This window comes from Phyllobates terribilis, unplaced genomic scaffold (genome assembly GCF_046119375.1).
Source record: "Phyllobates terribilis strain yellow unplaced genomic scaffold, ASM4611937v1 Scaffold_8__6_contigs__length_399053987, whole genome shotgun sequence".
Classification (NCBI taxonomy): domain Eukaryota; kingdom Metazoa; phylum Chordata; class Amphibia; order Anura; family Dendrobatidae; genus Phyllobates; species Phyllobates terribilis.
This window is the reverse complement of record NW_027362768.1, coordinates 347,803,821-347,825,602: the sequence shown is the minus strand read 5'-3', so window position 1 is coordinate 347,825,602 and position 21,782 is coordinate 347,803,821. Positions and strand designations below refer to the sequence as shown.

General features: G+C 45.4%; 17 non-coding genes across 17 annotated transcripts; all 17 read right to left on the bottom strand.

The window, feature by feature from the left end:
• Positions 1 to 134: 134 nt before the first annotated feature.
• LOC141158735 (U2 spliceosomal RNA) lies at positions 135 to 325 on the bottom strand. The gene has a single exon (XR_012248760.1). It is a non-coding gene; the product is annotated as a U2 spliceosomal RNA (small nuclear RNA).
• A 1,116-nt stretch (positions 326 to 1,441) lies between these two features.
• LOC141159400 (U2 spliceosomal RNA) lies at positions 1,442 to 1,632 on the bottom strand. Its single transcript, XR_012249407.1, has one exon. It is a non-coding gene; the product is annotated as a U2 spliceosomal RNA (small nuclear RNA).
• A 1,116-nt stretch (positions 1,633 to 2,748) lies between these two features.
• On the bottom strand, positions 2,749 to 2,939 carry LOC141160062 (U2 spliceosomal RNA). Its single transcript, XR_012250050.1, has one exon. It is a non-coding gene; the product is annotated as a U2 spliceosomal RNA (small nuclear RNA).
• A 1,119-nt stretch (positions 2,940 to 4,058) lies between these two features.
• LOC141158733 (U2 spliceosomal RNA) lies at positions 4,059 to 4,249 on the bottom strand. The gene has a single exon (XR_012248759.1). It is a non-coding gene; the product is annotated as a U2 spliceosomal RNA (small nuclear RNA).
• A 1,115-nt stretch (positions 4,250 to 5,364) lies between these two features.
• LOC141159399 (U2 spliceosomal RNA) lies at positions 5,365 to 5,555 on the bottom strand. Its single transcript, XR_012249406.1, has one exon. It is a non-coding gene; the product is annotated as a U2 spliceosomal RNA (small nuclear RNA).
• A 1,116-nt stretch (positions 5,556 to 6,671) lies between these two features.
• LOC141160061 (U2 spliceosomal RNA) lies at positions 6,672 to 6,862 on the bottom strand. Its single transcript, XR_012250049.1, has one exon. It is a non-coding gene; the product is annotated as a U2 spliceosomal RNA (small nuclear RNA).
• Positions 6,863 to 7,980: 1,118 nt separating this feature from the next.
• On the bottom strand, positions 7,981 to 8,171 carry LOC141158732 (U2 spliceosomal RNA). Its single transcript, XR_012248758.1, has one exon. It is a non-coding gene; the product is annotated as a U2 spliceosomal RNA (small nuclear RNA).
• A 1,121-nt stretch (positions 8,172 to 9,292) lies between these two features.
• On the bottom strand, positions 9,293 to 9,483 carry LOC141159474 (U2 spliceosomal RNA). The gene has a single exon (XR_012249480.1). It is a non-coding gene; the product is annotated as a U2 spliceosomal RNA (small nuclear RNA).
• Positions 9,484 to 10,598: 1,115 nt separating this feature from the next.
• On the bottom strand, positions 10,599 to 10,789 carry LOC141158730 (U2 spliceosomal RNA). The gene has a single exon (XR_012248756.1). It is a non-coding gene; the product is annotated as a U2 spliceosomal RNA (small nuclear RNA).
• Positions 10,790 to 11,909: 1,120 nt separating this feature from the next.
• LOC141158729 (U2 spliceosomal RNA) lies at positions 11,910 to 12,100 on the bottom strand. Its single transcript, XR_012248755.1, has one exon. It is a non-coding gene; the product is annotated as a U2 spliceosomal RNA (small nuclear RNA).
• Positions 12,101 to 13,220: 1,120 nt separating this feature from the next.
• Positions 13,221 to 13,411, bottom strand: LOC141158728 (U2 spliceosomal RNA). The gene has a single exon (XR_012248754.1). It is a non-coding gene; the product is annotated as a U2 spliceosomal RNA (small nuclear RNA).
• A 1,121-nt stretch (positions 13,412 to 14,532) lies between these two features.
• Positions 14,533 to 14,723, bottom strand: LOC141158727 (U2 spliceosomal RNA). Its single transcript, XR_012248753.1, has one exon. It is a non-coding gene; the product is annotated as a U2 spliceosomal RNA (small nuclear RNA).
• Positions 14,724 to 15,842: 1,119 nt separating this feature from the next.
• LOC141159615 (U2 spliceosomal RNA) lies at positions 15,843 to 16,033 on the bottom strand. The gene has a single exon (XR_012249618.1). It is a non-coding gene; the product is annotated as a U2 spliceosomal RNA (small nuclear RNA).
• A 1,118-nt stretch (positions 16,034 to 17,151) lies between these two features.
• On the bottom strand, positions 17,152 to 17,342 carry LOC141158726 (U2 spliceosomal RNA). The gene has a single exon (XR_012248752.1). It is a non-coding gene; the product is annotated as a U2 spliceosomal RNA (small nuclear RNA).
• Positions 17,343 to 18,459: 1,117 nt separating this feature from the next.
• On the bottom strand, positions 18,460 to 18,650 carry LOC141159614 (U2 spliceosomal RNA). The gene has a single exon (XR_012249617.1). It is a non-coding gene; the product is annotated as a U2 spliceosomal RNA (small nuclear RNA).
• Positions 18,651 to 19,769: 1,119 nt separating this feature from the next.
• On the bottom strand, positions 19,770 to 19,960 carry LOC141158725 (U2 spliceosomal RNA). Its single transcript, XR_012248751.1, has one exon. It is a non-coding gene; the product is annotated as a U2 spliceosomal RNA (small nuclear RNA).
• Positions 19,961 to 21,077: 1,117 nt separating this feature from the next.
• Positions 21,078 to 21,268, bottom strand: LOC141159541 (U2 spliceosomal RNA). Its single transcript, XR_012249545.1, has one exon. It is a non-coding gene; the product is annotated as a U2 spliceosomal RNA (small nuclear RNA).
• Between the last annotated feature and the right edge of the window lie 514 nt (positions 21,269 to 21,782).

Here is a 21,782-nt window from a genome sequence, read left to right as displayed (position 1 = left end):
AACTTTTAACATGAAAAATCCAATGAGGAGAAGAAAAGCAAAGCCAAAGAGTCCATCCCAAAATCCGACAAACAAGCCAAATGAACAAAAAGCATTGAATTCAATTCTTTCTGATTTTAGAAACTGCATTAAAGAAGGGGTGCACCGGTCCTGGAGATACTGCAATACCAGGTCAATGCGTGGAGTGGACAGAGCAAGCTCTTTTTCCATCTCCCTGTTCTAAAAATCCATTTAATATATGGTCCCCAGATAGGGGACGTATCAGATATTAAACTGATAAGAACAGATACTACACTTGATCTTAGCCAAAAGGCCGAGAAGCGATAACCAGAATTGGTTTCCGACTACGGTGCCACCCAAGGATTCTGAAAAGTCCATTTGTGGAGATGGCCACCTGGACTCCCGTTAAGAAGACATGCTGTCAACCTCTAGATCCCTCACATGCCTTCACTTTTCGGCTTGCTGCTGCTGCAATCCACGCGTTTTAGATCTGCATAACTCCACCTCTTTTAGCACAGTACCCTCAACCCCCGGCTGTTCCCACCCGCCTCAACACCGTTGGAAGGGAGGAGAACCAATTAAGGCGGGGGGGGGGGTGGAACGAGCAGCTGTCTACCCTTAGCAGGAGGGTTGCTGATTAATTACCTCTCCTGCTGCTGCTGCTGCTGGCTGTCCAGCAGCAGACTGAAGGTGGCTGCTGCTGTGCGCAGGTATATAAAGGCTCAGAGCCTATTATGACACGCGCAGCCAGCGTTCCATTGCCACATTCCGTCTACTGCAGGCGGGATACCTGGATGGCTGAATGTCACTGAGAAGCTCACAGAGACCGCCATAAGCAACAGTTTAAAAGAATGCCATAGACTAATCAACCAAACTTTTTGGGTTGGTTTCTCTTTTATAGTCTGCAGGCATTAAATGAAAGAAGTCAGTGTTCCAGCAGAGGGAGACAACGTTTCAGAAAAGGCATTGTAGCAAACCAAAAAAGAAATTTTAAGCGCAGCAGAGTAACCAGCTCACATACCTGTTAGCTCAGGTGAGTTTAAAAGGCTGCTGTTGATAACAAGGGCATTTGCTAAATAGATGGTGTGTGTGCAACAATATACTGAAAGGTCAATTATATTGTGCAGCTTATCTCACCACCTGTAGTTATTTAGGTGAAAGCTCCAAAATGCTTGCCTAATATGTCTGTTTATCCAAAAGGAAGTATAGAGGGAGAGCTAGATAGATAGCATTGCATTACATTACATGGCAATGCAATGCACAGTTGCTGAAGTTGAACCAAAATGAGCTTGTCATCTGGCTTCTGCAACTTTTAACATGAAAAATCCAATGAGGAGAAGAAAAGCAAAGCCAAAGAGTCCATCCCAAAATCCGACAAACAAGCCAAATGAACAAAAAGCATTGAATTCAATTCTTTCTGATTTTAGAAACTGCATTAAAGAAGGGGTGCACCGGTCCTGGAGATACTGCAATACCAGGACAATGCGTGGAGTGGACAGAGCAAGCTCTTTTTCCATCTCCCTGTTCTAAAAATCCATTTAATATATGGTCCCCAGATAGGGGACGTATCAGATATTAAACTGATAAGAACAGATACTACACTTGATCTTAGCCAAAAGGCCGAGAAGCGATAACCAGAATTGGTTTCCGACTACGGTGCCACCCAAGGATTCTGAAAAGTCCATTTGTGGAGATGGCCACCTGGACTCCCGTTAAGAAGACATGCTGTCAACCTCTAGATCCCTCACATGCCTGCACTTTTCGGCTTGCTGCTGCTGCAATCCACGCGTTTTATATCTGCATAACTCCACCTCTTTTAGCACAGTACCCTCAACCCCCGGCTGTTCCCACCCGCCTCAACACCGTTGGAAGGGAGGAGAACCAATTAAGGCGGGGGGGGGGGTGGAACGAGCAGCTGTCTACCCTTAGCAGGAGGGTTGCTGATTAATTACCTCTCCTGCTGCTGCTGCTGCTGGCTGTCCAGCAGCAGACTGAAGGTGGCTGCTGCTGTGCGCAGGTATATAAAGGCTCAGAGCCTATTATGACACGCGCAGCCAGCGTTCCATTGCCACATTCCGTCTACTGCAGGCGGGATACCTGGATGGCTGAATGTCACTGAGAAGCTCACAGAGACCGCCATAAGCAACAGTTTAAAAGAATGCCACAGACTAATCAACCAAACTTTTTGGGTTGGTTTCTCTTTTATAGTCTGCAGGCATTAAATGAAAGAAGTCAGTGTTCCAGCAGAGGGAGACAACGTTTCAGAAAAGGCATTGTAGCAAACCAAAAAAGAAATTTTAAGCGCAGCAGAGTAACCAGCTCACATATCTGTTAGCTCAGGTGAGTTTAAAAGGCTGCTGTTGATAACAAGGGCATTTGCTAAATAGATGGTGTGTGTGCAACAATATACTGAAAGGTCAATTATATTGTGCAGCTTATCTCACCACCTGTAGTTATTTAGGTGAAAGCTCCAAAATGCTTGCCTAATATGTCTGTTTATCCAAAAGGAAGTATAGAGGGAGAGCTAGATAGATAGCATTGCATTACATTACATGGCAATGCAATGCACAGTTGCTGAAGTTGAACCAAAATGAGCTTGTCATCTGGCTTCTGCAACTTTTAACATGAAAAATCCAATGAGGAGAAGAAAAGCAAAGCCAAAGAGTCCATCCCAAAATCCGACAAACAAGCCAAATGAACAAAAAGCATTGAATTCAATTCTTTCTGATTTTAGAAACTGCATTAAAGAAGGGGTGCACCGGTCCTGGAGATACTGCAATACCAGGTCAATGCGTGGAGTGGACAGAGCAAGCTCTTTTTCCATCTCCCTGTTCTAAAAATCCATTTAATATATGGTCTCCAGATAGGGGACGTATCAGATATTAAACTGATAAGAACAGATACTACACTTGATCTTAGCCAAAAGGCCGAGGAGCGATAACCAGAATTGGTTCCCGACTACGGTGCCACCCAAGGATTCTGAAAAGTCCATTTGTGGAGATGGCCACCTGGACTCCCGTTAAGAAGACATGCTGTCAACCTCTAGATCCCTCACATGCCTGCACTTTTCGGCTTGCTGCTGCTGCAATCCACGCGTTTTAGATCTGCATAACTCCACCTCTTTTAGCACAGTACCCTCAACCCCCGGCTGTTCCCACCCGCCTCAACACCGTTGGAAGGGAGGAGAACCAATTAAGGCGGGGGGGGGGGTGGAACGAGCAGCTGTCTACCCTTAGCAGGAGGGTTGCTGATTAATTACCTCTCCTGCTGCTGCTGCTGCTGCTGGCTGTCCAGCAGCAGACTGAAGGTGGCTGCTGCTGTGCGCAGGTATATAAAGGCTCAGAGCCTATTATGACACGCGCAGCCAGCGTTCCATTGCCACATTCCGTCTACTGCAGGCGGGATACCTGGATGGCTGAATGTCACTGAGAAGCTCACAGAGACCGCCATAAGCAACAGTTTAAAAGAATGCCACAGACTAATCAACCAAACTTTTTGGGTTGGTTTCTCTTTTATAGTCTGCAGGCATTAAATGAAAGAAGTCAGTGTTCCAGCAGAGGGAGACAACGTTTCAGAAAAGGCATTGTAGCAAACCAAAAAAGAAATTTTAAGCGCAGCAGAGTAACCAGCTCACATACCTGTTAGCTCAGGTGAGTTTAAAAGGCTGCTGTTGATAACAAGGGCATTTGCTAAATAGATGGTGTGTGTGCAACAATATACTGAAAGGTCAATAATATTGTGCAGCTTATCTCACCACCTGTAGTTATTTAGGTGAAAGCTCCAAAATGCTTGCCTAATATGTCTGTTTATCCAAAAGGAAGTATAGAGGGAGAGCTAGATAGATAGCATTGCATTACATTACATGGCAATGCAATGCACAGTTGCTGAAGTTGAACCAAAATGAGCTTGTCATCTGGCTTCTGCAACTTTTAACATGAAAAATCCAATGAGGAGAAGAAAAGCAAAGCCAAAGAGTCCATCCCAAAATCCGACAAACAAGCCAAATGAACAAAAAGCATTGAATTCAATTCTTTCTGATTTTAGAAACTGCATTAAAGAAGGGGTGCACCGGTCCTGGAGATACTGCAATACCAGGTCAATGCGTGGAGTGGACAGAGCAAGCTCTTTTTCCATCTCCCTGTTCTAAAAATCCATTTAATATATGGTCCCCAGATAGGGGACGTATCAGATATTAAACTGATAAGAACAGATACTACACTTGATCTTAGCCAAAAGGCCGAGAAGCGATAACCAGAATTGGTTTCCGACTACGGTGCCACCCAAGGATTCTGAAAAGTCCATTTGTGGAGATGGCCACCTGGACTCCCGTTAAGAAGACATGCTGTCAACCTCTAGATCCCTCACATGCCTTCACTTTTCGGCTTGCTGCTGCTGCAATCCACGCGTTTTAGATCTGCATAACTCCACCTCTTTTAGCACAGTACCCTCAACCCCCGGCTGTTCCCACCCGCCTCAACACCGTTGGAAGGGAGGAGAACCAATTAAGGCGGGGGGGGGGTGGAACGAGCAGCTGTCTACCCTTAGCAGGAGGGTTGCTGATTAATTACCTCTCCTGCTGCTGCTGCTGCTGGCTGTCCAGCAGCAGACTGAAGGTGGCTGCTGCTGTGCGCAGGTATATAAAGGCTCAGAGCCTATTATGACACGCGCAGCCAGCGTTCCATTGCCACATTCCGTCTACTGCAGGCGGGATACCTGGATGGCTGAATGTCACTGAGAAGCTCACAGAGACCGCCATAAGCAACAGTTTAAAAGAATGCCATAGACTAATCAACCAAACTTTTTGGGTTGGTTTCTCTTTTATAGTCTGCAGGCATTAAATGAAAGAAGTCAGTGTTCCAGCAGAGGGAGACAACGTTTCAGAAAAGGCATTGTAGCAAACCAAAAAAGAAATTTTAAGCGCAGCAGAGTAACCAGCTCACATACCTGTTAGCTCAGGTGAGTTTAAAAGGCTGCTGTTGATAACAAGGGCATTTGCTAAATAGATGGTGTGTGTGCAACAATATACTGAAAGGTCAATTATATTGTGCAGCTTATCTCACCACCTGTAGTTATTTAGGTGAAAGCTCCAAAATGCTTGCCTAATATGTCTGTTTATCCAAAAGGAAGTATAGAGGGAGAGCTAGATAGATAGCATTGCATTACATTACATGGCAATGCAATGCACAGTTGCTGAAGTTGAACCAAAATGAGCTTGTCATCTGGCTTCTGCAACTTTTAACATGAAAAATCCAATGAGGAGAAGAAAAGCAAAGCCAAAGAGTCCATCCCAAAATCCGACAAACAAGCCAAATGAACAAAAAGCATTGAATTCAATTCTTTCTGATTTTAGAAACTGCATTAAAGAAGGGGTGCACCGGTCCTGGAGATACTGCAATACCAGGACAATGCGTGGAGTGGACAGAGCAAGCTCTTTTTCCATCTCCCTGTTCTAAAAATCCATTTAATATATGGTCCCCAGATAGGGGACGTATCAGATATTAAACTGATAAGAACAGATACTACACTTGATCTTAGCCAAAAGGCCGAGAAGCGATAACCAGAATTGGTTTCCGACTACGGTGCCACCCAAGGATTCTGAAAAGTCCATTTGTGGAGATGGCCACCTGGACTCCCGTTAAGAAGACATGCTGTCAACCTCTAGATCCCTCACATGCCTGCACTTTTCGGCTTGCTGCTGCTGCAATCCACGCGTTTTATATCTGCATAACTCCACCTCTTTTAGCACAGTACCCTCAACCCCCGGCTGTTCCCACCCGCCTCAACACCGTTGGAAGGGAGGAGAACCAATTAAGGCGGGGGGGGGGGTGGAACGAGCAGCTGTCTACCCTTAGCAGGAGGGTTGCTGATTAATTACCTCTCCTGCTGCTGCTGCTGCTGGCTGTCCAGCAGCAGACTGAAGGTGGCTGCTGCTGTGCGCAGGTATATAAAGGCTCAGAGCCTATTATGACACGCGCAGCCAGCGTTCCATTGCCACATTCCGTCTACTGCAGGCGGGATACCTGGATGGCTGAATGTCACTGAGAAGCTCACAGAGACCGCCATAAGCAACAGTTTAAAAGAATGCCACAGACTAATCAACCAAACTTTTTGGGTTGGTTTCTCTTTTATAGTCTGCAGGCATTAAATGAAAGAAGTCAGTGTTCCAGCAGAGGGAGACAACGTTTCAGAAAAGGCATTGTAGCAAACCAAAAAAGAAATTTTAAGCGCAGCAGAGTAACCAGCTCACATATCTGTTAGCTCAGGTGAGTTTAAAAGGCTGCTGTTGATAACAAGGGCATTTGCTAAATAGATGGTGTGTGTGCAACAATATACTGAAAGGTCAATTATATTGTGCAGCTTATCTCACCACCTGTAGTTATTTAGGTGAAAGCTCCAAAATGCTTGCCTAATATGTCTGTTTATCCAAAAGGAAGTATAGAGGGAGAGCTAGATAGATAGCATTGCATTACATTACATGGCAATGCAATGCACAGTTGCTGAAGTTGAACCAAAATGAGCTTGTCATCTGGCTTCTGCAACTTTTAACATGAAAAATCCAATGAGGAGAAGAAAAGCAAAGCCAAAGAGTCCATCCCAAAATCCGACAAACAAGCCAAATGAACAAAAAGCATTGAATTCAATTCTTTCTGATTTTAGAAACTGCATTAAAGAAGGGGTGCACCGGTCCTGGAGATACTGCAATACCAGGTCAATGCGTGGAGTGGACAGAGCAAGCTCTTTTTCCATCTCCCTGTTCTAAAAATCCATTTAATATATGGTCTCCAGATAGGGGACGTATCAGATATTAAACTGATAAGAACAGATACTACACTTGATCTTAGCCAAAAGGCCGAGGAGCGATAACCAGAATTGGTTCCCGACTACGGTGCCACCCAAGGATTCTGAAAAGTCCATTTGTGGAGATGGCCACCTGGACTCCCGTTAAGAAGACATGCTGTCAACCTCTAGATCCCTCACATGCCTGCACTTTTCGGCTTGCTGCTGCTGCAATCCACGCGTTTTAGATCTGCATAACTCCACCTCTTTTAGCACAGTACCCTCAACCCCCGGCTGTTCCCACCCGCCTCAACACCGTTGGAAGGGAGGAGAACCAATTAAGGCGGGGGGGGGGTGGAACGAGCAGCTGTCTACCCTTAGCAGGAGGGTTGCTGATTAATTACCTCTCCTGCTGCTGCTGCTGCTGCTGGCTGTCCAGCAGCAGACTGAAGGTGGCTGCTGCTGTGCGCAGGTATATAAAGGCTCAGAGCCTATTATGACACGCGCAGCCAGCGTTCCATTGCCACATTCCGTCTACTGCAGGCGGGATACCTGGATGGCTGAATGTCACTGAGAAGCTCACAGAGACCGCCATAAGCAACAGTTTAAAAGAATGCCACAGACTAATCAACCAAACTTTTTGGGTTGGTTTCTCTTTTATAGTCTGCAGGCATTAAATGAAAGAAGTCAGTGTTCCAGCAGAGGGAGACAACGTTTCAGAAAAGGCATTGTAGCAAACCAAAAAAGAAATTTTAAGCGCAGCAGAGTAACCAGCTCACATACCTGTTAGCTCAGGTGAGTTTAAAAGGCTGCTGTTGATAACAAGGGCATTTGCTAAATAGATGGTGTGTGTGCAACAATATACTGAAAGGTCAATAATATTGTGCAGCTTATCTCACCACCTGTAGTTATTTAGGTGAAAGCTCCAAAATGCTTGCCTAATATGTCTGTTTATCCAAAAGGAAGTATAGAGGGAGAGCTAGATAGATAGCATTGCATTACATTACATGGCAATGCAATGCACAGTTGCTGAAGTTGAACCAAAATGAGCTTGTCATCTGGCTTCTGCAACTTTTAACATGAAAAATCCAATGAGGAGAAGAAAAGCAAAGCCAAAGAGTCCATCCCAAAATCCGACAAACAAGCCAAATGAACAAAAAGCATTGAATTCAATTCTTTCTGATTTTAGAAACTGCATTAAAGAAGGGGTGCACCGGTCCTGGAGATACTGCAATACCAGGTCAATGCGTGGAGTGGACAGAGCAAGCTCTTTTTCCATCTCCCTGTTCTAAAAATCCATTTAATATATGGTCCCCAGATAGGGGACGTATCAGATATTAAACTGATAAGAACAGATACTACACTTGATCTTAGCCAAAAGGCCGAGAAGCGATAACCAGAATTGGTTTCCGACTACGGTGCCACCCAAGGATTCTGAAAAGTCCATTTGTGGAGATGGCCACCTGGACTCCCGTTAAGAAGACATGCTGTCAACCTCTAGATCCCTCACATGCCTTCACTTTTCGGCTTGCTGCTGCTGCAATCCACGCGTTTTAGATCTGCATAACTCCACCTCTTTTAGCACAGTACCCTCAACCCCCGGCTGTTCCCACCCGCCTCAACACCGTTGGAAGGGAGGAGAACCAATTAAGGCGGGGGGGGGGTGGAACGAGCAGCTGTCTACCCTTAGCAGGAGGGTTGCTGATTAATTACCTCTCCTGCTGCTGCTGCTGCTGCTGCTGGCTGTCCAGCAGCAGACTGAAGGTGGCTGCTGCTGTGCGCAGGTATATAAAGGCTCAGAGCCTATTATGACACGCGCAGCCAGCGTTCCATTGCCACATTCCGTCTACTGCAGGCGGGATACCTGGATGGCTGAATGTCACTGAGAAGCTCACAGAGACCGCCATAAGCAACAGTTTAAAAGAATGCCACAGACTAATCAACCAAACTTTTTGGGTTGGTTTCTCTTTTATAGTCTGCAGGCATTAAATGAAAGAAGTCAGTGTTCCAGCAGAGGGAGACAACGTTTCAGAAAAGGCATTGTAGCAAACCAAAAAAGAAATTTTAAGCGCAGCAGAGTAACCAGCTCACATACCTGTTAGCTCAGGTGAGTTTAAAAGGCTGCTGTTGATAACAAGGGCATTTGCTAAATAGATGGTGTGTGTGCAACAATATACTGAAAGGTCAATTATATTGTGCAGCTTATCTCACCACCTGTAGTTATTTAGGTGAAAGCTCCAAAATGCTTGCCTAATATGTCTGTTTATCCAAAAGGAAGTATAGAGGGAGAGCTAGATAGATAGCATTGCATTACATTACATGGCAATGCAATGCACAGTTGCTGAAGTTGAACCAAAATGAGCTTGTCATCTGGCTTCTGCAACTTTTAACATGAAAAATCCAATGAGGAGAAGAAAAGCAAAGCCAAAGAGTCCATCCCAAAATCCGACAAACAAGCCAAATGAACAAAAAGCATTGAATTCAATTCTTTCTGATTTTAGAAACTGCATTAAAGAAGGGGTGCACCGGTCCTGGAGATACTGCAATACCAGGTCAATGCGTGGAGTGGACAGAGCAAGCTCTTTTTCCATCTCCCTGTTCTAAAAATCCATTTAATATATGGTCCCCAGATAGGGGACGTATCAGATATTAAACTGATAAGAACAGATACTACACTTGATCTTAGCCAAAAGGCCGAGAAGTGATAACCAGAATTGGTTTCCGACTACGGTGCCACCCAAGGATTCTGAAAAGTCCATTTGTGGAGATGGCCACCTGGACTCCCGTTAAGAAGACATGCTGTCAACCTCTAGATCCCTCACATGCCTGCACTTTTCGGCTTGCTGCTGCTGCAATCCACGCGTTTTAGATCTGCATAACTCCACCTCTTTTAGCACAGTACCCTCAACCCCCGGCTGTTCCCACCCGCCTCAACACCGTTGGAAGGGAGGAGAACCAATTAAGGCGGGGGGGGGGTGGAACGAGCAGCTGTCTACCCTTAGCAGGAGGGTTGCTGATTAATTACCTCTCCTGCTGCTGCTGCTGCTGGCTGTCCAGCAGCAGACTGAAGGTGGCTGCTGCTGTGCGCAGGTATATAAAGGCTCAGAGCCTATTATGACACGCGCAGCCAGCGTTCCATTGCCACATTCCGTCTACTGCAGGCGGGATACCTGGATGGCTGAATGTCACTGAGAAGCTCACAGAGACCGCCATAAGCAACAGTTTAAAAGAATGCCACAGACTAATCAACCAAACTTTTTGGGTTGGTTTCTCTTTTATAGTCTGCAGGCATTAAATGAAAGAAGTCAGTGTTCCAGCAGAGGGAGACAACGTTTCAGAAAAGGCATTGTAGCAAACCAAAAAAGAAATTTTAAGCGCAGCAGAGTAACCAGCTCACATACCTGTTAGCTCAGGTGAGTTTAAAAGGCTGCTGTTGATAACAAGGGCATTTGCTAAATAGATGGTGTGTGTGCAACAATATACTGAAAGGTCAATTATATTGTGCAGCTTATCTCACCACCTGTAGTTATTTAGGTGAAAGCTCCAAAATGCTTGCCTAATATGTCTGTTTATCCAAAAGGAAGTATAGAGGGAGAGCTAGATAGATAGCATTGCATTACATTACATGGCAATGCAATGCACAGTTGCTGAAGTTGAACCAAAATGAGCTTGTCATCTGGCTTCTGCAACTTTTAACATGAAAAATCCAATGAGGAGAAGAAAAGCAAAGCCAAAGAGTCCATCCCAAAATCCGACAAACAAGCCAAATGAACAAAAAGCATTGAATTCAATTCTTTCTGATTTTAGAAACTGCATTAAAGAAGGGGTGCACCGGTCCTGGAGATACTGCAATACCAGGTCAATGCGTGGAGTGGACAGAGCAAGCTCTTTTTCCATCTCCCTGTTCTAAAAATCCATTTAATATATGGTCCCCAGATAGGGGACGTATCAGATATTAAACTGATAAGAACAGATACTACACTTGATCTTAGCCAAAAGGCCGAGAAGCGATAACCAGAATTGGTTTCCGACTACGGTGCCACCCAAGGATTCTGAAAAGTCCATTTGTGGAGATGGCCACCTGGACTCCCGTTAAGAAGACATGCTGTCAACCTCTAGATCCCTCACATGCCTGCACTTTTCGGCTTGCTGCTGCTGCAATCCACGCGTTTTAGATCTGCATAACTCCACCTCTTTTAGCACAGTACCCTCAACCCCCGGCTGTTCCCACCCGCCTCAACACCGTTGGAAGGGAGGAGAACCAATTAAGGCGGGGGGGGGTGGAACGAGCAGCTGTCTACCCTTAGCAGGAGGGTTGCTGATTAATTACCTCTCCTGCTGCTGCTGCTGCTGCTGCTGGCTGTCCAGCAGCAGACTGAAGGTGGCTGCTGCTGTGCGCAGGTATATAAAGGCTCAGAGCCTATTATGACACGCGCAGCCAGCCTTCCATTGCCACATTCCGTCTACTGCAGGCGGGATACCTGGATGGCTGAATGTCACTGAGAAGCTCACACAGACCGCCATAAGCAACAGTTTAAAAGAATGCCACAGACTAATCAACCAAACTTTTTGGGTTGGTTTCTCTTTTATAGTCTGCAGGCATTAAATGAAAGAAGTCAGTGTTCCAGCAGAGGGAGACAACGTTTCATAAAAGGCATTGTAGCAAACCAAAAAAGAAATTTTAAGCGCAGCAGAGTAACCAGCTCACATACCTGTTAGCTCAGGTGAGTTTAAAAGGCTGCTGTTGATAACAAGGGCATTTGCTAAATAGATGGTGTGTGTGCAACAATATACTGAAAGGTCAATTATATTGTGCAGCTTATCTCACCACCTGTAGTTATTTAGGTGAAAGCTCCAAAATGCTTGCCTAATATGTCTGTTTATCCAAAAGGAAGTATAGAGGGAGAGCTAGATAGATAGCATTGCATTACATTACATGGCAATGCAATGCACAGTTGCTGAAGTTGAACCAAAATGAGCTTGTCATCTGGCTTCTGCAACTTTTAACATGAAAAATCCAATGAGGAGAAGAAAAGCAAAGCCAAAGAGTCCATCCCAAAATCCGACAAACAAGCCAAATGAACAAAAAGCATTGAATTCAATTCTTTCTGATTTTAGAAACTGCATTAAAGAAGGGGTGCACCGGTCCTGGAGATACTGCAATACCAGGTCAATGCGTGGAGTGGACAGAGCAAGCTCTTTTTCCATCTCCCTGTTCTAAAAATCCATTTAATATATGGTCCCCAGATAGGGGACGTATCAGATATTAAACTGATAAGAACAGATACTACACTTGATCTTAGCCAAAAGGCCGAGAAGCGATAACCAGAATTGGTTTCCGACTACGGTGCCACCCAAGGATTCTGAAAAGTCCATTTGTGGAGATGTCCACCTGGACTCTCGTTAAGAAGACATGCTGTCAACCTCTAGATCCCTCACATGCCTGCACTTTTCGGCTTGCTGCTGCTGCAATCCACGCGTTTTAGATCTGCATAACTCCACCTCTTTTAGCACAGTACCCTCAACCCCCGGCTGTTCCCACCCGCCTCAACACCGTTGGAAGGGAGGAGAACCAATTAAGGCGGGGGGGGGGGGTGGAACGAGCAGCTGTCTACCCTTAGCAGGAGGGTTGCTGATTAATTACCTCTCCTGCTGCTGCTGCTGCTGCTGGCTGTCCAGCAGCAGACTGAAGGTGGCTGCTGCTGTGCGCAGGTATATAAAGGCTCAGAGCCTATTATGACACGCGCAGCCAGCGTTCCATTGCCACATTCCGTCTACTGCAGGCGGGATACCTGGATGGCTGAATGTCACTGAGAAGCTCACAGAGACCGCCATAAGCAACAGTTTAAAAGAATGCCACAGACTAATCAACCAAACTTTTTGGGTTGGTTTCTCTTTTATAGTCTGCAGGCATTAAATGAAAGAAGTCAGTGTTCCAGCAGAGGGAGACAACGTTTCAGAAAAGGCATTGTAGCAAACCAAAAAAGAAATTTTAAGCGCAGCAGAGTAACCAGCTCACATACCTGTTAGCTCAGGTGAGTTTAAAAGGCTGCTGTTGATAACAAGGGCATTTGCTAAATAGATGGTGTGTGTGCAACAATATACTGAAAGGTCAATTATATTGTGCAGCTTATCTCACCACCTGTAGTTATTTAGGTGAAAGCTCCAAAATGCTTGCCTAATATGTCTGTTTATCCAAAAGGAAGTATAGAGGGAGAGCTAGATAGATAGCATTGCATTACATTACATGGCAATGCAATGCACAGTTGCTGAAGTTGAACCAAAATGAGCTTGTCATCTGGCTTCTGCAACTTTTAACATGAAAAATTCAATGAGGAGAAGAAAAGCAAAGCCAAAGAGTCCATCCCAAAATCCGACAAACAAGCCAAATGAACAAAAAGCATTAAATTCAATTCTTTCTGATTTTAGAAACTGCATTAAAGAAGGGGTGCACCGGTCCTGGAGATACTGCAATACCAGGTCAATGCGTGGAGTGGACAGAGCAAGCTCTTTTTCCATCTCCCTGTTCTAAAAATCCATTTAATATATGGTCCCCAGATAGGGGACGTATCAGATATTAAACTGATAAGAACAGATACTACACTTGATCTTAGCCAAAAGGCCGAGAAGCGATAACCAGAATTGGTTTCCGACTACGGTGCCACCCAAGGATTCTGAAAAGTCCATTTGTGGAGATGGCCACCTGGACTCCCGTTAAGAAGACATGCTGTCAACCTCTAGATCCCTCACATGCCTGCACTTTTCGGCTTGCTGCTGCTGCAATCCACGCGTTTTAGATCTGCATAACTCCACCTCTTTTAGCACAGTACCCTCAACCCCCGGCTGTTCCCACCCGCCTCAACACCGTTGGAAGGGAGGAGAACCAATTAAGGCGGGGGGGGGGGGGTGGAACGAGCAGCTGTCTACCCTTAGCAGGAGGGTTGCTGATTAATTACCTCTCCTGCTGCTGCTGCTGCTGCTGGCTGTCCAGCAGCAGACTGAAGGTGGTTGCTGCTGTGCGCAGGTATATAAAGGCTCAGAGCCTATTATGACACGCGCAGCCAGCGTTCCATTGCCACATTCCGTCTACTGCAGGCGGGATACCTGGATGGCTGAATGTCACTGAGAAGCTCACACAGACCGCCATAAGCAACAGTTTAAAAGAATGCCACAGACTAATCAACCAAACTTTTTGGGTTGGTTTCTCTTTTATAGTCTGCAGGCATTAAATGAAAGAAGTCAGTGTTCCAGCAGAGGGAGACAACGTTTCAGAAAAGGCATTGTAGCAAACCAAAAAAGAAATTTTAAGCGCAGCAGAGTAACCAGCTCACATACCTGTTAGCTCAGGTGAGTTTAAAAGGCTGCTGTTGATAACAAGGGCATTTGCTAAATAGATGGTGTGTGTGCAACAATATACTGAAAGGTCAATTATATTGTGCAGCTTATCTCACCACCTGTAGTTATTTAGGTGAAAGCTCCAAAATGCTTGCCTAATATGTCTGTTTATCCAAAAGGAAGTATAGAGGGAGAGCTAGATAGATAGCATTGCATTACATTACATGGCAATGCAATGCACAGTTGCTGAAGTTGAACCAAAATGAGCTTGTCATCTGGCTTCTGCAACTTTTAACATGAAAAATCCAATGAGGAGAAGAAAAGCAAAGCCAAAGAGTCCATCCCAAAATCCGACAAACAAGCCAAATGAACAAAAAGCATTGAATTCAATTCTTTCTGATTTTAGAAACTGCATTAAAGAAGGGGTGCACCGGTCCTGGAGATACTGCAATACCAGGTCAATGCGTGGAGTGGACAGAGCAAGCTCTTTTTCCATCTCCCTGTTCTAAAAATCCATTTAATATATGGTCCCCAGATAGGGGACGTATCAGATATTAAACTGATAAGAACAGATACTACACTTGATCTTAGCCAAAAGGCCGAGAAGCGATAACCAGAATTGGTTTCCGACTACGGTGCCACCCAAGGATTCTGAAAAGTCCATTTGTGGAGATGGCCACCTGGACTCTCGTTAAGAAGACATGCTGTCAACCTCTAGATCCCTCACATGCCTGCACTTTTCGGCTTGCTGCTGCTGCAATCCACGCGTTTTAGATCTGCATAACTCCACCTCTTTTAGCACAGTACCCTCAACCCCCGGCTGTTCCCACCCGCCTCAACACCGTTGGAAGGGAGGAGAACCAATTAAGGCGGGGGGGGGGGTGGAACGAGCAGCTGTCTACCCTTAGCAGGAGGGTTGCTGATTAATTACCTCTCCTGCTGCTGCTGCTGCTGCTGGCTGTCCAGCAGCAGACTGAAGGTGGCTGCTGCTGTGCGCAGGTATATAAAGGCTCAGAGCCTATTATGACACGCGCAGCCAGCGTTCCATTGCCACATTCCGTCTACTGCAGGCGGGATACCTGGATGGCTGAATGTCACTGAGAAGCTCACAGAGACCGCCATAAGCAACAGTTTAAAAGAATGCCACAGACTAATCAACCAAACTTTTTGGGTTGGTTTCTCTTTTATAGTCTGCAGGCATTAAATGAAAGAAGTCAGTGTTCCAGCAGAGGGAGACAACGTTTCAGAAAAGGCATTGTAGCAAACCAAAAAAGAAATTTTAAGCGCAGCAGAGTAACCAGCTCACATACCTGTTAGCTCAGGTGAGTTTAAAAGGCTGCTGTTGATAACAAGGGCATTTGCTAAATAGATGGTGTGTGTGCAACAATATACTGAAAGGTCAATTATATTGTGCAGCTTATCTCACCACCTGTAGTTATTTAGGTGAAAGCTCCAAAATGCTTGCCTAATATGTCTGTTTATCCAAAAGGAAGTATAGAGGGAGAGCTAGATAGATAGCATTGCATTACATTACATGGCAATGCAATGCACAGTTGCTGAAGTTGAACCAAAATGAGCTTGTCATCTGGCTTCTGCAACTTTTAACATGAAAAATTCAATGAGGAGAAGAAAAGCAAAGCCAAAGAGTCCATCCCAAAATCCGACAAACAAGCCAAATGAACAAAAAGCATTAAATTCAATTCTTTCTGATTTTAGAAACTGCATTAAAGAAGGGGTGCACCGGTCCTGGAGAGACTGCAATACCAGGTCAATGCGTGGAGTGGACAGAGCAAGCTCTTTTTCCATCTCCCTGTTCTAAAAATCCATTTAATATATGGTCCCCAGATAGGGGACGTATCAGATATTAAACTGATAAGAACAGATACTACACTTGATCTTAGCCAAAAGGCCGAGAAGCGATAACCAGAATTGGTTTCCGACTACGGTGCCACCCAAGGATTCTGAAAAGTCCATTTGTGGAGATGGCCACCTGGACTCCCGTTAAGAAGACATGCTGTCAACCTCTAGATCCCTCACATGCCTGCACTTTTCGGCTTGCTGCTGCTGCAATCCACGCGTTTTAGATCTGCATAACTCCACCTCTTTTAGCACAGTACCCTCAACCCCCGGCTGTTCCCACCCGCCTCAACACCGTTGGAAGGGAGGAGAACCAATTAAGGCGGGGGGGGGGGGGTGGAACGAGCAGCTGTCTACCCTTAGCAGGAGGGTTGCTGATTAATTACCTCTCCTGCTGCTGCTGCTGCTGGCTGTCCAGCAGCAGACTGAAGGTGGCTGCTGCTGTGCGCAGGTATATAAAGGCTCAGAGCCTATTATGACACGCGCAGCCAGCGTTCCATTGCCACATTCCGTCTACTGCAGGCGGGATACCTGGATGGCTGAATGTCACTGAGAAGCTCACAGAGACCGCCATAAGCAACAGTTTAAAAGAATGCCACAGACTAATCAACCAAACTTTTTGGGTTGGTTTCTCTTTTATAGTCTGCAGGCATTAAATGAAAGAAGTCAGTGTTCCAGCAGAGGGAGACAACGTTTCAGAAAAGGCATTGTAGCACACCAAAAAAGAAATTTTAAGCGCAGCAGAGTAACCAGCTCACATACCTGTTAGCTCAGGTGAGTTTAAAAGGCTGCTGTTGATAACAAGGGCATTTGCTAAATAGATGGTGTGTGTGCAACAATATACTGAAAGGTCAATTATATTGTGCAGCTTATCTCACCACCTGTAGTTATTTAGGTGAAAGCTCCAAAATGCTTGCCTAATATGTCGGTTTATCCAAAAGGAAGTATAGAGGGAGAGCTAGATAGATAGCATTGCATTACATTACATGGCAATGCAATGCACAGTTGCTGAAGTTGAACCAAAATGAGCTTGTCATCTGGCTTCTGCAACTTTTAACATGAAAAATTCAATGAGGAGAAGAAAAGCAAAGCCAAAGAGTCCATCCCAAAATCCGACAAACAAGCCAAATGAACAAAAAGCATTGAATTCAATTCTTTCTGATTTTAGAAACTGCATTAAAGAAGGGGTGCACCGGTCCTGGAGATACTGCAATACCAGGTCAATGCGTGGAGTGGACAGAGCAAGCTCTTTTTCCATCTCCCTGTTCTAAAAATCCATTTAATATATGGTCCCCAGATAGGGGACGTATCAGATATTAAACTGATAAGAACAGATACTACACTTGATCTTAGCCAAAAGGCCGAGAAGCGATTACCAGAATTGGTTTCCGACTACGGTGCCACCCAAGGATTCTGAAAAGTCCATTTGTGGAGATAGCCACCTGGACTCCCGTTAAGAAGACATGCTGTCAACCTCTAGATCCCTCACATGCCTGCACTTTTCGGCTTGCTGCTGCTGCAATCCACGCGTTTTAGATCTGCATAACTCCACCTCTTTTAGCACAGTACCCTCAACCCCCGGCTGTTCCCACCCGCCTCAACACCGTTGGAAGGGAGGAGAACCAATTAAGGCGGGGGGGGGTGGAACGAGCAGCTGTCTACCCTTAGCAGAAGGGTTGCTGATTAATTACCTCTCCTGCTGCTGCTGCTGCTGCTGGCTGTCCAGCAGCAGACTGAAGGTGGCTGCTGCTGTGCGCAGGTATATAAAGGCTCAGAGCCTATTATGACACGCGCAGCCAGCGTTCCATTGCCACATTCCGTCTACTGCAGGCGGGATACCTGGATGGCTGAATGTCACTGAGAAGCTCACAGAGACCGCCATAAGCAACAGTTTAAAAGAATGCCACAGACTAATCAACCAAACTTTTTGGGTTGGTTTCTCTTTTATAGTCTGCAGGCATTAAATGAAAGAAGTCAGTGTTCCAGCAGAGGGAGACAACGTTTCAGAAAAGGCATTGTAGCAAACCAAAAAAGAAATTTTAAGCGCAGCAGAGTAACCAGCTCACATACCTGTTAGCTCAGGTGAGTTTAAAAGGCTGCTGTTGATAACAAGGGCATTTGCTAAATAGATGGTGTGTGTGCAACAATATACTGAAAGGTCAATTATATTGTGCAGCTTATCTCACCACCTGTAGTTATTTAGGTGAAAGCTCCAAAATGCTTGCCTAATATGTCTGTTTATCCAAAAGGAAGTATAGAGGGAGAGCTAGATAGATAGCATTGCATTACATTACATGGCAATGCAATGCACAGTTGCTGAAGTTGAACCAAAATGAGCTTGTCATCTGGCTTCTGCAACTTTTAACATGAAAAATTCAATGAGGAGAAGAAAAGCAAAGCCAAAGAGTCCATCCCAAAATCCGACAAACAAGCCAAATGAACAAAAAGCATTAAATTCAATTCTTTCTGATTTTAGAAACTGCATTAAAGAAGGGGTGCACCGGTCCTGGAGAGACTGCAATACCAGGTCAATGCGTGGAGTGGACAGAGCAAGCTCTTTTTCCATCTCCCTGTTCTAAAAATCCATTTAATATATGGTCCCCAGATAGGGGACGTATCAGATATTAAACTGATAAGAACAGATACTACACTTGATCTTAGCCAAAAGGCCGAGAAGCGATAACCAGAATTGGTTTCCGACTACGGTGCCACCCAAGGATTCTGAAAAGTCCATTTGTGGAGATGGCCACCTGGACTCCCGTTAAGAAGACATGCTGTCAACCTCTAGATCCCTCACATGCCTGCACTTTTCGGCTTGCTGCTGCTGCAATCCACGCGTTTTAGATCTGCATAACTCCACCTCTTTTAGCACAGTACCCTCAACCCCCGGCTGTTCCCACCCGCCTCAACACCGTTGGAAGGGAGGAGAACCAATTAAGGCGGGGGGGGGGGGGGTGGAACGAGCAGCTGTCTACCCTTAGCAGGAGGGTTGCTGATTAATTACCTCTCCTGCTGCTGCTGCTGCTGGCTGTCCAGCAGCAGACTGAAGGTGGCTGCTGCTGTGCGCAGGTATATAAAGGCTCAGAGCCTATTATGACACGCGCAGCCAGCGTTCCATTGCCACATTCCGTCTACTGCAGGCGGGATACCTGGATGGCTGAATGTCACTGAGAAGCTCACAGAGACCGCCATAAGCAACAGTTTAAAAGAATGCCACAGACTAATCAACCAAACTTTTTGGGTTGGTTTCTCTTTTATAGTCTGCAGGCATTAAATGAAAGAAGTCAGTGTTCCAGCAGAGGGAGACAACGTTTCAGAAAAGGCATTGTAGCACACCAAAAAAGAAATTTTAAGCGCAGCAGAGTAACCAGCTCACATACCTGTTAGCTCAGGTGAGTTTAAAAGGCTGCTGTTGATAACAAGGGCATTTGCTAAATAGATGGTGTGTGTGCAACAATATACTGAAAGGTCAATTATATTGTGCAGCTTATCTCACCACCTGTAGTTATTTAGGTGAAAGCTCCAAAATGCTTGCCTAATATGTCTGTTTATCCAAAAGGAAGTATAGAGGGAGAGCTAGATAGATAGCATTGCATTACATTACATGGCAATGCAATGCACAGTTGCTGAAGTTGAACCAAAATGAGCTTGTCATCTGGCTTCTGCAACTTTTAACATGAAAAATTCAATGAGGAGAAGAAAAGCAAAGCCAAAGAGTCCATCCCAAAATCCGACAAACAAGCCAAATGAACAAAAAGCATTGAATTCAATTCTTTCTGATTTTAGAAACTGCATTAAAGAAGGGGTGCACCGGTCCTGGAGATACTGCAATACCAGGTCAATGCGTGGAGTGGACAGAGCAAGCTCTTTTTCCATCTCCCTGTTCTAAAAATCCATTTAATATATGGTCCCCAGATAGGGGACGTATCAGATATTAAACTGATAAGAACAGATACTACACTTGATCTTAGCCAAAAGGCCGAGAAGCGATTACCAGAATTGGTTTCCGACTACGGTGCCACCCAAGGATTCTGAAAAGTCCATTTGTGGAGATAGCCACCTGGACTCCCGTTAAGAAGACATGCTGTCAACCTCTAGATCCCTCACATGCCTGCACTTTTCGGCTTGCTGCTGCTGCAATCCACGCGTTTTAGATCTGCATAACTCCACCTCTTTTAGCACAGTACCCTCAACCCCCGGCTGTTCCCACCCGCCTCAACACCGTTGGAAGGGAGGAGAACCAATTAAGGCGGGGGGGGGTGGAACGAGCAGCTGTCTACCCTTAGCAGAAGGGTTGCTGATTAATTACCTCTCCTGCTGCTGCTGCTGCTGCTGGCTGTCCAGCAGCAGACTGAAGGTGGCTGCTGCTGTGCGCAGGTATATAAAGGCTCAGAGCCTATTATGACACGCGCAGCCAGCGTTCCATTGCCACATTCCGTCTACTGCAGGCGGGATACCTGGATGGCTGAATGTCACTGAGAAGCTCACAGAGACCGCCATAAGCAACAGTTTAAAAGAATGCCACAGACTAATCAACCAAACTTTTTGGGTTGGTTTCTCTTTTATAGTCTGCAGGCATTAAATGAAAGAAGTCAGTGTTCCAGCAGAGGGAGACAACGTTTCAGAAAAGGCATTGTAGCAAACCAAAAAAGAAATTTTAAGCGCAGCAGAGTAACCAGCTCACATACCTGTTAGCTCAGGTGAGTTTAAAAGGCTGCTGTTGATAACAAGGGCATTTGCTAAATAGATGGTGTGTGTGCAACAATATACTGAAAGGTCAATTATATTGTGCAGCTTATCTCACCACCTGTAGTTATTTAGGTGAAAGCTCCAAAATGCTTGCCTAATATGTCTGTTTATCCAAAAGGAAGTATAGAGGGAGAGCTAGATAGATAGCATTGCATTACATTACATGGCAATGCAATGCACAGTTGCTGAAGTTGAACCAAAATGAGCTTGTCATCTGGCTTCTGCAACTTTTAACATGAAAAATCCAATGAGGAGAAGAAAAGCAAAGCCAAAGAGTCCATCCCAAAATCCGACAAACAAGCCAAATGAACAAAAAGCATTGAATTCAATTCTTTCTGATTTTAGAAACTGCATTAAAGAAGGGGTGCACCGGTCCTGGAGATACTGCAATACCAGGTCAATGCGTGGAGTGGACAGAGCAAGCTCTTTTTCCATCTCCCTGTTCTAAAAATCCATTTAATATATGGTCCCCAGATAGGGGACGTATCAGATATTAAACTGATAAGAACAGATACTACACTTGATCTTAGCCAAAAGGCTGAGAAGCGATAACCAGAATTGGTTTCCGACTACGGTGCCACCCAAGGATTCTGAAAAGTCCATTTGTGGAGATGGCCACCTGGACTCCCGTTAAGAAGACATGCTGTCAACCTCTAGATCCCTCACATGCCTGCACTTTTCGGCTTGCTGCTGCTGCAATCCACGCGTTTTAGATCTGCATAACTCCACCTCTTTTAGCACAGTACCCTCAACCCCCGGCTGTTCCCACCCGCCTCAACACCGTTGGAAGGGAGGAGAACCAATTAAGGCGGGGGGGGGTGGAACGAGCAGCTGTCTACCCTTAGCAGGAGGGTTGCTGATTAATTACCTCTCCTGCTGCTGCTGCTGGCTGTCCAGCAGCAGACTGAAGGTGGCTGCTGCTGTGCGCAGGTATATAAAGGCTCATAGCCTATTATGACACGCGCAGCCAGCGTTCCATTGCCACATTCCGTCTACTGCAGGCGGGATACCTGGATGGCTGAATGTCACTGAGAAGCTCACAGAGACCGCCATAAGCAACAGTT